Source organism: Macrobrachium nipponense, chromosome 31, assembly GCF_015104395.2.
Source record: "Macrobrachium nipponense isolate FS-2020 chromosome 31, ASM1510439v2, whole genome shotgun sequence".
Lineage (NCBI taxonomy): Eukaryota > Metazoa > Arthropoda > Malacostraca > Decapoda > Palaemonidae > Macrobrachium > Macrobrachium nipponense.
This window is the reverse complement of record NC_061093.1, coordinates 37,702,369-37,714,868: the sequence shown is the minus strand read 5'-3', so window position 1 is coordinate 37,714,868 and position 12,500 is coordinate 37,702,369.

Here is a 12,500-nt window from a genome sequence, read left to right as displayed (position 1 = left end):
TAATATTAGAAGCGCTTCCTTTCTTTAGTTACAAGGTGATAGCTAAAGCAATCTCTTCGCAAACATCTACTAGAAGTACTCTCAGCTCATATTCACCAAAATAGCTATATCCTCCCATCCCCATGATTTGAAATGTTAGAATTATATATCAGAGTAAACCACAATTTATGAACAATTACTTTTGTATTTGTTAATGAATGAGAGAGAGAGAGAGAGAGAGAGAGAGAGAGAGAGAGAGAGAGAGAGAGAGTGAGAGAGAGAGAGATTGTTCGTAATAATATCCTCAGCTTTGATTTAAGACTCAGTGTATTTACAGCATAATTAGATTCAGCCAGGGGAAGAATAATTCATCATTCTTGCCAAAAGCCATTATTATCATATATGCTCCTACTAGACATTTTTCATTGTTCTGAGTTGGCGTGAAACCAAATGTTTGGAATATTCTTTTTTCCTGGGAGGTAGGTCGGAGTAGGGTAGAGTCTGGGAGAAGAAGAGAATAGAATATTGAATTTTGTGTATAGGCCAAGCAATGGGACATACGAGGTCATTCAGCGATGAAACTGAAATTGTAAGTAGAAAGGTTCGAAAGGTGTAACAAGAGGAAATACCTCTTAGATGTACTATGAAGCAAATGTTAGGAGAGGATTGATACCAAGATGGAAGAAAAAGAATATGAATGTAGGTATGATAATAGGAATAACAGGGGTTGCAGCTGGAGACGAAGGGACGCTGAAAAGAACCTACAGTGCACCGCGTGATATGCACTGACAGCACTACCCCCCTACGGAGAATGTTGAAGGCGCTCTTTGTTTTCGAATCAGCGCGTAATTCATCTTCCCGGTAAACAACAAAAAGAGGTAGATGTTGAGCCAGACAGTCAGGCAGACGAAGATGTCCAATTCATTTCATATCAGATGAGTCGATATTATATTTTTGAAAGGTTTGAAAACAGTCTAAAGTTGCTGCTGTTGCTGCCATGGAATAAAACATAAATTAACAAATTTCTCGAAATTTCGATTGAGCCATTCAATACTGTATAAATTAACGATATTTTGATTAATGATATATTTCAATAAACTGCATACCCTTGGACAGTTTTAATGGCAAGAGTTTTGTTTCTATGAATAAAAAAAATAACCTTAACCATAGATGAATAAATAAATAAAAAAGATGTAAGACTTAAACAACTGAAGTGTCTAAGAACGAAAAGGAGATCCCAAATGGCAATCAACAAACTGAGAAGTACAATTTAAATTATTAAAATAAGACCAATAATAAAATTTCATAAAACCTATTCAATGGGAGAATTCCTAAATGATTAGTTATTCATAGCATTATGGTTTACAAAGCGTAAAGTCAAAAGAAGACGTAAATGGAGAAGTCAACAATAAAGAGGGATTTGTTCAGCTAATTTTGTATCAAACAAATGCAAAGTTGGGCAGAAAAGTCCAGATAAAAGAGCACCATCTGCCACAAACTTTCTGCAGCCGCAATTATTGACAGCGAAATTTGCGCCCAACGATTTGTCCACTTGGTAAATTTTTGTCGTGTTCGCGAGATTCGCGAATTATGAAAACATTTAATTGGTTTGATGGTGGGAAAATTCCGGGTATGCCAATCGTAGTTGACCGAGATCACATCATTAACAAAAATTAAAAAATAAAAGAAAGAAAAAAAACAAGATTTCTTTTGTCGTCTCTTACTGTCACCTATAGATTTGCTGAATGTTACTCATTCTAATTAATTATTTACTTTACCACGATAGTACTTTATACGTATATGATTAATTCCCGTAGAGGAATGTTATATATGAAAACCAGGAAACGCACACAATTTTGCATGAATTATATTGCATTATGAAAGTTACAATATCAATAATCGACTTTCCAGTATGAAAAAGTACTAATTTGTTTTCCGTACGATATACCACGAGGACTATTTAGTTTATCAAAAGTTGTATAGTGGCGCGGCTTAAGTAAGGGCACCGTACATGCTTTAGTTACGATAATCTAACTTACTTTTTTCGATGAAAAATCCGGGATTTCGAAATTAGAATAAAAACAATAACAAAGCTACTCCTTTACTCCGGGGGGAAGATACGATACCAGTTTTTTTTTTTCATGCTTTGTCTTACCAAGGATTAGGCTGGCATTACACGTTTTGGCTCGATTTTTCCATAATGAGCGTTCGAGGTAATTCTGAAAAGATACGCTCCTTTTTAATTTCCTTTCTATCTGATTGCAAAGCTTTCAGTGAAATTGTTTACAGAAATATTATGAAAACGAGAAATGCATTTATTTCAGACATTCTTGCTGCTTTAGCTTGTTGATATTGGTGAAGTGTGAGTGAAGCAAGGAAGGTATCAGGGTCTTTCCAAAAGACTGGAACGAACTCTGGTTAATCTCTGAATGATAAGTTCAGCATTCTCGAGTCAAACGTTGGACCATACGTATTTTAATTGGCTGGAAGTATGAATATTAAGAGGAAATGTAAGATGAATGTTTTTTTAATGTATGAGGCTTAAAAGCATAGACATTGAGATATGAAGAAGTGGGAAAAGATTATTAATGCCATGTGAAAGGATGGATCAGTGATGGTTTGGTCATATGGAAAGAATAGAAGATGATAGTCATTTAATGAATGTACAACTCATGCATATGTGGAAGGAGGAGAACTTTAGATACATTGTATATATATATATATATATATATATATATATATATATATATATATATATATATATATATATATATATATATATAAATCTTCTGTGTAATTTTATCCATGCTTCCTCATAAAAATGTACGAATGTGACAGTATCTTTTGCGTTGCTTTCCCTCGAGCACCTCTGTAATGGGATACATTAAGTAAATACACAAAAGCAACTAGCTTTTAAACTCATTAATAAGTATTTGCGAGAAAGTTTATTAAACCAATTTCTTGGACGTCATTTGTATGAACGTTATTCCTTTTGGATTGCTCCGTGTAAGAAAGAATATAACATGATTGTTGACCAGTATCACGATCAGCAACTAGTGATTATAAAACTGTTGTATTGTTCCTACTGACAATTCGTTATCAATACATAATCATAGGACATTCTCATTATGAAGTCGAGGAAGAAAGAATTCCATTTATTCTGACAAAATTCAAACCAAGAAAAACTTCAGTAGTATCCATTAAGAAAATGTAAATGTAATTTTTGCAGTAATGTTTATACGAACCCTTAAAACGCATTACACACGCTGAAGAAAAATTTTTCCTTTAACTTCCGTGAAATGCATCCACAGCAATTTTTTATGACTGACTGCTTTTACATTAACAGGGATCATTGATGACTACAACAAAAAAGATCATCTCATCCTCCCTTTTTGTGAAACGGTGAAACCAAAACTGAGTAATAAAGCAGACACCACAGCGATAAAAATCATTAAAGAATTCAGGTCACTGTGCATTAACCAAATGCAAAGTTTTATGGAGAAAAAGTGAGAGAGGAGAACACCATTTTCCAGGCTGATGCTTCATGAGGTCGGGAACGGCGATGTTTCCGCATCCGCAGTTTTTGACAACGAATTTTGCATTCGGCTTCTGACGATTTGTCACCAAAGTTTTCACGATTTTTATGAGTCTAAAATTTCAAAATATGATTCGTTGTTTTGATGAGTTCGCGTTGCAAATAAAAATTCGAAGAATATAATATAGTGGGAATTGAACCGCCAAGAATTAGATTTTTCTATTACATTTTTGTTTCATGTCTAGATTTTATGTTCCATTTGTTATAAATCATGGGAATGAAACCAAGGGCATTAACGAATAATAAATGTAAATTGAAAATAAAGTTAGGACATTTTCCAGTAAATAGATTACAGTTCAATTTTATCAAATAAAGATTGGTGTAAATGAAACTAAAGGAAAAAAAGTTTAACCAACGCAGTATGAGTAAAGGACCTATTTCTAAACGTACTACTAGTTTTTTTATGGGCGTTTTTGTTTTCTTTTTAATAGTATATATTAGTTTTACCAGACCACTGACCTGATTAACAGCTCTCCTAGGGCTGGCCCGAAGGATTAGATATTTTTGCGGCTAGGAACCAATTGGTCACCTAGCAACGGGACCTACAGCTTATTGTAGGATCCGAACCACAATATATCGAGAAATGAATTTCTATCACCAGAATCGAACTTCGGACCACCGGATTGGTAGCCAAGCGCGAATGCCACTCGTCCAACGAGGAACTTTTCCATTGTCTAATCTTTCCATATCTTCTGTTGGGAAATCTAAAACTCTAAACAGGTAACAGTAATTATCTAACAAGTATATCGAAGCCATGTATTTGACAACAAATTATCGAAAAAAAAAAATCCAGTGCTCAGTGTAAAGTTGATGGATTCTGATTAAAGTTTCAGCTGCGGTACAAATATTACGTGAATAGACGCACTCTTTCCAATGGGAAGCTTTTCAGATTAAGCTGTGCGTATAATGAAATCGTACCTTTATTTTTTAGCGTGAAAAGGACCATACTTCAGCTTGGCTTAAGCACTTCTCTCTCTCTCTCTCTCTCTCTCTCTCTCTCTCTCTCTCTCTCTCTCTCTCAAAAAAAAAAAAAAAAAAAAAAAAAAAAAAAAAAAACAGAAAAGATATTGCTGATGCAGGAACAAATGAATGAGTGGGATAGAAATTGGCGCAAGAGATTGAGCATTGATTGACGAGACATAAGTACCGATGTAAGAGGAAGCTTAACGCTTTTTCATTCCAACTTTATTCTTTAGTAATTTTGGGAACTTCTTTTCCTTTTGTTCTCCAACTACTCTTCTACACTGGGTAATATTTGCACTCTAATTGATAGGTCTAGGTTTGTATTCGTACGCATATATTTTCCTATATCAGGTAGCATATTCCTTCACAATAGGTAGGACATGTAGTTGAGAAAGGAACAAATTTAAATGGAGGTTAAAAGCGTGCTGTTTGATCGTCGAACGAAAAAAAGCAACAAGAGGATTATCTCCAAAACAAATGGTTTCTCGTTCTCATTACACGCTTTCGTAATCCCGAGATGAGTCAGAAGCTTTCAAATGAATTTTTAACATTTTCAGAGGTAACAGCATTCTTAATTTTACATATATTGATACACTAAATGTTAATACCTAATGTAGATATACTCTACGTGTAAAATTAATTCCACTTCCCTACTCTGAAAGAGGGCATGGGTTCCATAAGGGCTGTTTGAAAACTTCTTAGTTAATTTACATTGAAAAATTTTGTTCCTCTGGTAACCTAAGCAATGAATTATATACCAGGGTGTTATCGGTTATGTTGAGTTTCACCCAATATGTAGCAGGCTTACGGCTAGTGACTCCGCCCCCTTTAGATAAAATCATTGCAAATGAAAGCAAGGGTCATGACTTCTGGAACCACATCCTCTAAGACCTGGATTCCATCCTGATGTGCGTCAGAAATAATAATAGTAATAATATATATATAAATTAAATATATATATTATATATATATATATATATATATATATATAGATATATATATATATATATATATATATATTATATATTTATATCCTCCCATGTATAAATACACATTACTATTTCTGAAGCACATATTGATCGAATCCAGATCTTTCAATTGAAAGGAAAGACCGCTGCCAACTAAGCTATACAAATCATAAAATCTTAATGCGCAAAAGGCAGGTTCTTTGTAAAATTAAGAGGTTCCCGCGTGTATTGGTTTCTGAAAGTTTAACAGGTATTTTATCGAGTAGAGTCAGAGCATTATTATTATTATTCTATATTATTATTATTATTTTTTTATTTTTTTTTTTTGCTCTATCACAGTCCTCCAATTCGACTGGGTGTATTTATAGTGTGGGGTTCCGGGTTGCATCCTGCCTCCTTAGGAGTCCATCACTTTTCTTACTACGTGTGCCGTTTCTAGGATCACACTCTTCTGCATGAGTCCTGGAGCTACTTCAGCCTCTAGTTTTTCTAGATTCCTTTTCAGGGATCTTGGATCGTGCCTAGTGCTCCTATGATTATGGGTACGATTTCCACTGGCATATCCCATATCCTTCTTATTTCTATTTTCAGATCTTGATACTTATCATCCCCTCAATCCTTTTCTCTCAACTCTGGTGTCCCATGGTATTGCGACATCAATGAGTGATACTTTCTTCTTACTATTGTCAATCAACGTCACGTCTGGTCTGTTTCCACGTATCACCCTATCCGTTCTGATACCATAGTCCCAGAGGATCTTTGCCTGATCGTTTTCTATCACTCCCTCAGGTTGGTGCTCGTACCACTTATTACTGCAAGGTAGCTGATGCTTCTTGCACAGGCTCCAGTGGAGGGCTTTTGCCACTGAATCATGCCTGTTTTTGTACTGGTTCTGTGCAAGTGCCGGGCATTCACTTGCTACGTGGTTTATGGTTTCATTTTTCGTATTGCACTTCCTACATATGGGAGAGATGTCATTTCCGTCAATCGTTCTTTGAACATATCTGGTTCTTAGGGCCTGATCTTGTGCCGCTGTTATCATTCCTTCAGTTTCCTTCTTTAGCTCTCCCCTATGTAGCCATTGCCATGTGTCATCGCTGGCTAGTTCTTTAGTCTGTCTCATGTATTGTCCGTGCATTGGTTTGTTGTGCCAGTCCTCTGTTCTGTCTGTCATTCTCCTGTCTCTGTACATTTCTGGGTCTTCGTCTACTTTTATTAGTCCTTCTTCCCAGCACTCTTTAGCCACTCGTCTTCACTGGTTTTCAGATATTGCCCCAGTGCTCTGTTCTCGATGTTGACGCAGTCCTCTATACTTAGTAGTCCTCTCCCTCCTTCCTTTCGTGTTATGTATATTCTGTCCGTATTTGCTCTTGGGTGTAGTGCTTTGTGTATTGTCATATGTTTCCTGGTTTTCTGATCTATGCTGATTACTGGCACTGCCCATGTGTTTATGGCTTTTATCATATTTCCGGCGTTGAGTTTTGACTTGAGTATAGCCTTGAGTCTCTGCATATATTCTTTCCTGATCGTGTCCTTCATCTCTGGTGTTTTTATATCCCCTCCTTCCATTATTCCCAGGTATTTGTATCCTGTCTCATCTAGTGTTTGATGTTGCTCCCATCTGGTAGCTTTATCCCTTCAGTTCTTGTTACTTTGCCCTTTTGTTTTTTTTGTATGTTGACTAAGGCGCATTTTCTATTCCAAACTCCATCCTGATGTCCCCAGATACAATCCTTACAGTCGTGGCTTAGGGTATCTATTTCCTTGATGCTCTTACCATAACAGCTTGATGTCGTCCATGAACATCAGATGGTTGATTCTGTTGCCTCTTTTCTTGAGTTGGTACCCGGCATCAATCTTCTGTAGTACTTTTGTCATGGGAATCATGGCTACTACGAAGAGTAGTGGGACAGTGAGTCGCCCTGGAAGATCCCTCTATCCTGATATTAACTCTGCTAAGTCTTATTCCAGAGCTTGTAGTATTTGTATCCAGTGGCGCATTTGTATTTATTTTTTTTGAGGAAGCATGATGGTGTTTTCCCCTCTGCACCATATATTTTCAGGCATTCTATTATCCATGTGTGTGGTATCATGTCGAAAGGGCTTTTATTATAGTCTATCCATTCCATGCTTATGGTTGTCTTCCTTATCTCCTACTGCTTCATTACCATTTTGTCCTATCAGGAGCTGGTCTTTTGTGCCCCTACACTTCCTTCTGCAGCCTTTCTTTTGGTGGGGTGGGTTGGCATGGTGTTTGTTTCCTCTAGTTAGTTATTATTTATTATTATTATTATTATTATTATTATTATTATTATTATTATTATTATTATTTTTATTATTATTATTATTATTATTATTAATTATTAGCAGTAAATGAAACAAAATGGCGATTTTTTCTTCTAGCCATTACTGGGCAGTAGATTTATAAATTCTATAAAGATTCTTTTGGATGATAACTATTCAGAATTACGACCTTACATAATTTTACTATTAATAACAAAGTTCTTTATATTTTTGCATGAGGTAAGAAATAGGCAAGAGAGAGAGAGAGAGAGAGAGAGAGAGAGAGAGAGAAGAGAGAGAGAGAGAGAGAGAGAGTCATAATTGCAACATCATACATACGATTTCCATATGAAGTAACATTTTCTGAGTTTCATTGTAAAATCAGCTAAAAAATGTTTTGGAGTTGGAATTTGCAAATGGTAAACAACTGAATTCAAATATATGCAAATACTACCTTATTTGAGCATATTTTTCTGCCAAATGCCGTTCGATATACATTTCTCAGTAGCGAGTGAACTTCACATCCAAATACTACTTTCGTGGAATTATTTAATGCCGTATTGTCTATGCCCTAATATTCATGCTATTTCATTTGGAAAATCCTACACCAGGCGGAAGGCCAAAGTAAAATGCTGCTTCATATTATTATTTTGAGTTAATATTGAAGTGCGCTATTATTTAATGTATGTAGCCACACATTATCGCACGAATATAATAATTCTAATAAGTTGCCGCTACTATAGAAAATGAATTACGGAAATTTAGCGCCTACAAATGAGTGAGCGTAATGACGAATTACATTTGTCAACAAAAGTGAAAGCTACCTGTTTAACATCAACTAAATCATATGTCAAACTTCACAGAGAATATCACTCCCTCTTCGACCAAGAAATGAAAGAGTAGATTCATGAAAAAATTTTTTGAGACGTTTTATCAACCAACGTATAGAACTGATCTCTCTCTCTCTCTCTCTCTCTCTCTCTCTCTCTCTCTCTCTTTCTCTCTCTCTCTCTCTCTCTCTCTCTAAGCTGACCTTGATTGATACCACCGGTAACGTTGTGGAAAAGACCGTTGAGAGGTAGATGTCGTATGGTTTATTTCAGCATACGTAAGTCTATATTGCAATTGCTTATATCTTATTTTCAAATTATTCCAGACCTTACAGACCTTACAGACCTTACATTTTGTTCGGGTTGCCCCAGGTCCCTCAGTGTGAGGCACCTCTAATGTCTACCAGAGAGTTGCTAGTACATCTTCCGGTATATTTTGCATCTTCCAATCTTGGATGGTCTGGGATGCAGTTTAGATATTTGTCGAGCTTATTCTTAAACACATCTACGCTCACTTCTGATATATTCCTCAGATGAAGCTGGCAACGGCATTGAATAGTGTTACAGCGTAGCAGTTATCGATGCTGATGCGTAGTGGTACATAATGTCACCTGTGTTGTTTTCCAATTATTTTTGCCAGGTATATGTTTTTCAATACCGGGAAATCTTATTTAAGGCTGATTACATTGATTCCTCTACCTCTGCTTGTTCTTTCTGATATTTTTAGTTCCATGATGTTTTTCTGCTATTCCTTCTATCTGTTTCCATGCCTGAATTATCATGTAGCGTTCTCTTCTCCTTTCTAGACTATATAATTTTAAGGTTATAGTCTTCCCAGTAGTAACAAGGTACTTACTTCTTTTATTCTAGCTGTAAAGGACCTTTGTACACTCTCTATTTGTGCAATATCCTTTTGATAGTGTGGGTACATATCATATTGCAATATTCAAGTGGACTACGAACATATGTTTATAAAGCATAATCATGTGTTCAGCTTTTCTTGTTTTGAATAAGTGCCGTAACAACATTCCCATTTTTGCTTTACATTTTGCCAATAGAAGTTGCTATTTGATCATTGCATAACATGTTCCTATTCAACATCACACCTAGGTCTTTAAATGCTTCCTTGTGATTGTCTCATTATTAGGTCTCCTATATGCATATAGCTTTCCTTCCCTGTCTCCATAATTTATTGATTCAAATTTATCAGAGTTAAATACCATCCTATTTACCTCTGGCCCAATCATATACTTTGTTAAGGTCTTTTTGTAGAGCGTTCTATCGCCATCACAAGTAATTTCTTCTACTTATCTTGTGTCATCAGCGAAACTACTCACTACCGAATCTTAACATTACTGTCTATGTCTTCAATCATAATAACAAACAGTATTGCAGCTAACACCGTACCTTGTGGCACACTGGATATTACCTTGGCTTCATCCGATTTCTCATCGTTTGCAATAACTATCTGTTTTCTGTTATGTAAAAATTCTTTTAACCTCTTCCTACTTATCCACGATATTGTGTTTTCTAATTTTCTTCGCTAATATATTATGGTCTACCGTTAAAAACTTTTGCAAAGTCTAGATAAACCACATCTGTTTCATTTCCGCTTTTCATATTTTTTAATATGTTCTCACGGTGGATTAACAGTTGGGTTTGTGTACTTTTTCCGGGTACGAAACCATGTTGTCCTATATTAAACAAATTATTTTTTTCTATTAAATGTTTCATAATATTTTTCTTCATTACCCTTTCATACACTTTCATAATATGTGATGTTAAACTCACAGGCCTATAATTACTTGCCTCTAGTCTTGATCCACTTTTGAAAGTGGGGGTAATATATGCTAATTTGTGCTCATCATAAATCTTGCCTGTATCTACACTTTGTCTTAATAATATTGCAAGTGGCTTTGCGATAGAATGAACTTCTTTTTTTAACAAAATAGCAGGAACTCCATCAGGCCCTGCTGCAGCTCCATTTTTAATTTCATTATTAGCCTGCACAATGTCAGCTTCATTAATGTCTATGTCAGCTAAATATTCACTATTTTCGTCCCTTACTTCTATATCATTCTCTTCATTATCTATTCTAGAGAGAGAGAGAGAGAGAGAGAGAGAGAGAGAGAGAGAAAGGAGAGAGAGAGAGAGAGAGACAGGAACTGGGACAGATTTAGTTTCTTGTATAAATCATATCTGATGAAAAATACCCACCTACTCACCAAATTAGATGTACCTTTTCACTATCAGCATTTATTCGAAGCAAGCATGTGACCCCTTTTGAAACGGAAACCGTATGTATATATATATATATATATAATATATATATATATATATATATATATATATATATATATATATATATATATACACGATATATATACCTGATATAGAGCAGTCATGTTAAGGAGTTTGACATCTTATTAACTTTCACTTCGAATGTAGATGAGAGGTATTTGATTATTTATATTACTAGTGCACTGAATTAGTTTATAATTATCCTCGTTAATTATCTGGCGTACTTGTTCCTCAGATAAGAAGGATTTTGCATTCCATCACGTAGTTAATTACACAGGATCACTGTGTACCTTAACCTCACAATCTCACTACTGGGGTAATAAAGTTTACTGGGTTATAACATACTACCATGCAACTTTTAATTAACTTCTAAGATCCATAGGTGAAAGCTTGGTCCCCATAAGGACCACATCAGTAGTCAACACATAGGATGTGCTGACTGATGTCATACGTCTGTCACAATTTACAGTTCTATATAATCTAATATGAAAGTCTTTTAGTAACATTCGTTGGGAGGTAACTTTTTTTTTACCAAACCTTTATAAGGGTGTCGGATGGTGTTGTCAGGTGTATTTCATATTGCAGATGAAAAATAAAACATGAAAATGAGAATAAAATTTTTCAGATCATTCATATCTGCCATGATAAATAACGACTTAGAAATAATTTAGATAAACATTAGCATTATGATTGGTTTTCCTACAGAGGAAATAAAACATTGCATGTTGTCATGCATTGTTTTTTCAAGAAAGTTTTCCTAGTTGTGTAAGCAATTAGCAAGAAGATCAGGTAAATTAACCGTGGACTTAATAACTCCATTTTAAAATGGACGAAGCAGTACAGTCCAACATTTTATGTTCTTATGGGCGTTCAACACATTTCAAGTTAAAAGAAAGTATGATATAAAACCAACGGCAATACTCTTGAAACGTAAAATAGAATTAACTCTCCCTCTCTTTGCATTACCTGCTCCCCAGGGTATGATTACATTAAGCTCCAGAACACAAAGCCTTCTGAAAAAGGGCTTGGCTCTATATTCATTAATTGAAGAGAATAAGAAAATACTTAAAACTGGAAAAGTAGATGAAGTCGGGGAATTAAATTTCTAATAATACTCCTTTATTACTCCTGCATGATCTTACAACATGAAAAGATATATATTGAGAGAGAGAGAGAGAGAGAGAGAGAGAGAGAGAGAGAGAGAGAGAGGAGAGAGAGAGAGAGAGAGAGAGAGAGGAGAGAGAGAGAATTCTATTTGTAGTAAATAAGATACAAAATTCTATATTTTATTATTATCCAGTTCAAGTAACGAGATCGGATTAAACGGCTGTAACACTGAAGGTAAAAGATTAAGTGAAAATTCATGTTGATAGAAACTTCTTGCATTCAATTCGTATAAGTAATTTGTCTCCGTAAAGGTACTAGTACAATAAGCTGAAAACAGGAATTTAACAGAAATACCTATAGGCTATGACAACTACGTTTTTGCAGGGCTTCTTAGCAAGGTTTTATTCACTGGTGTAATTCTGTGATCATACGATAATCACCTTACCTTGCTTGATCTTTGGACTCAGTTAAGTA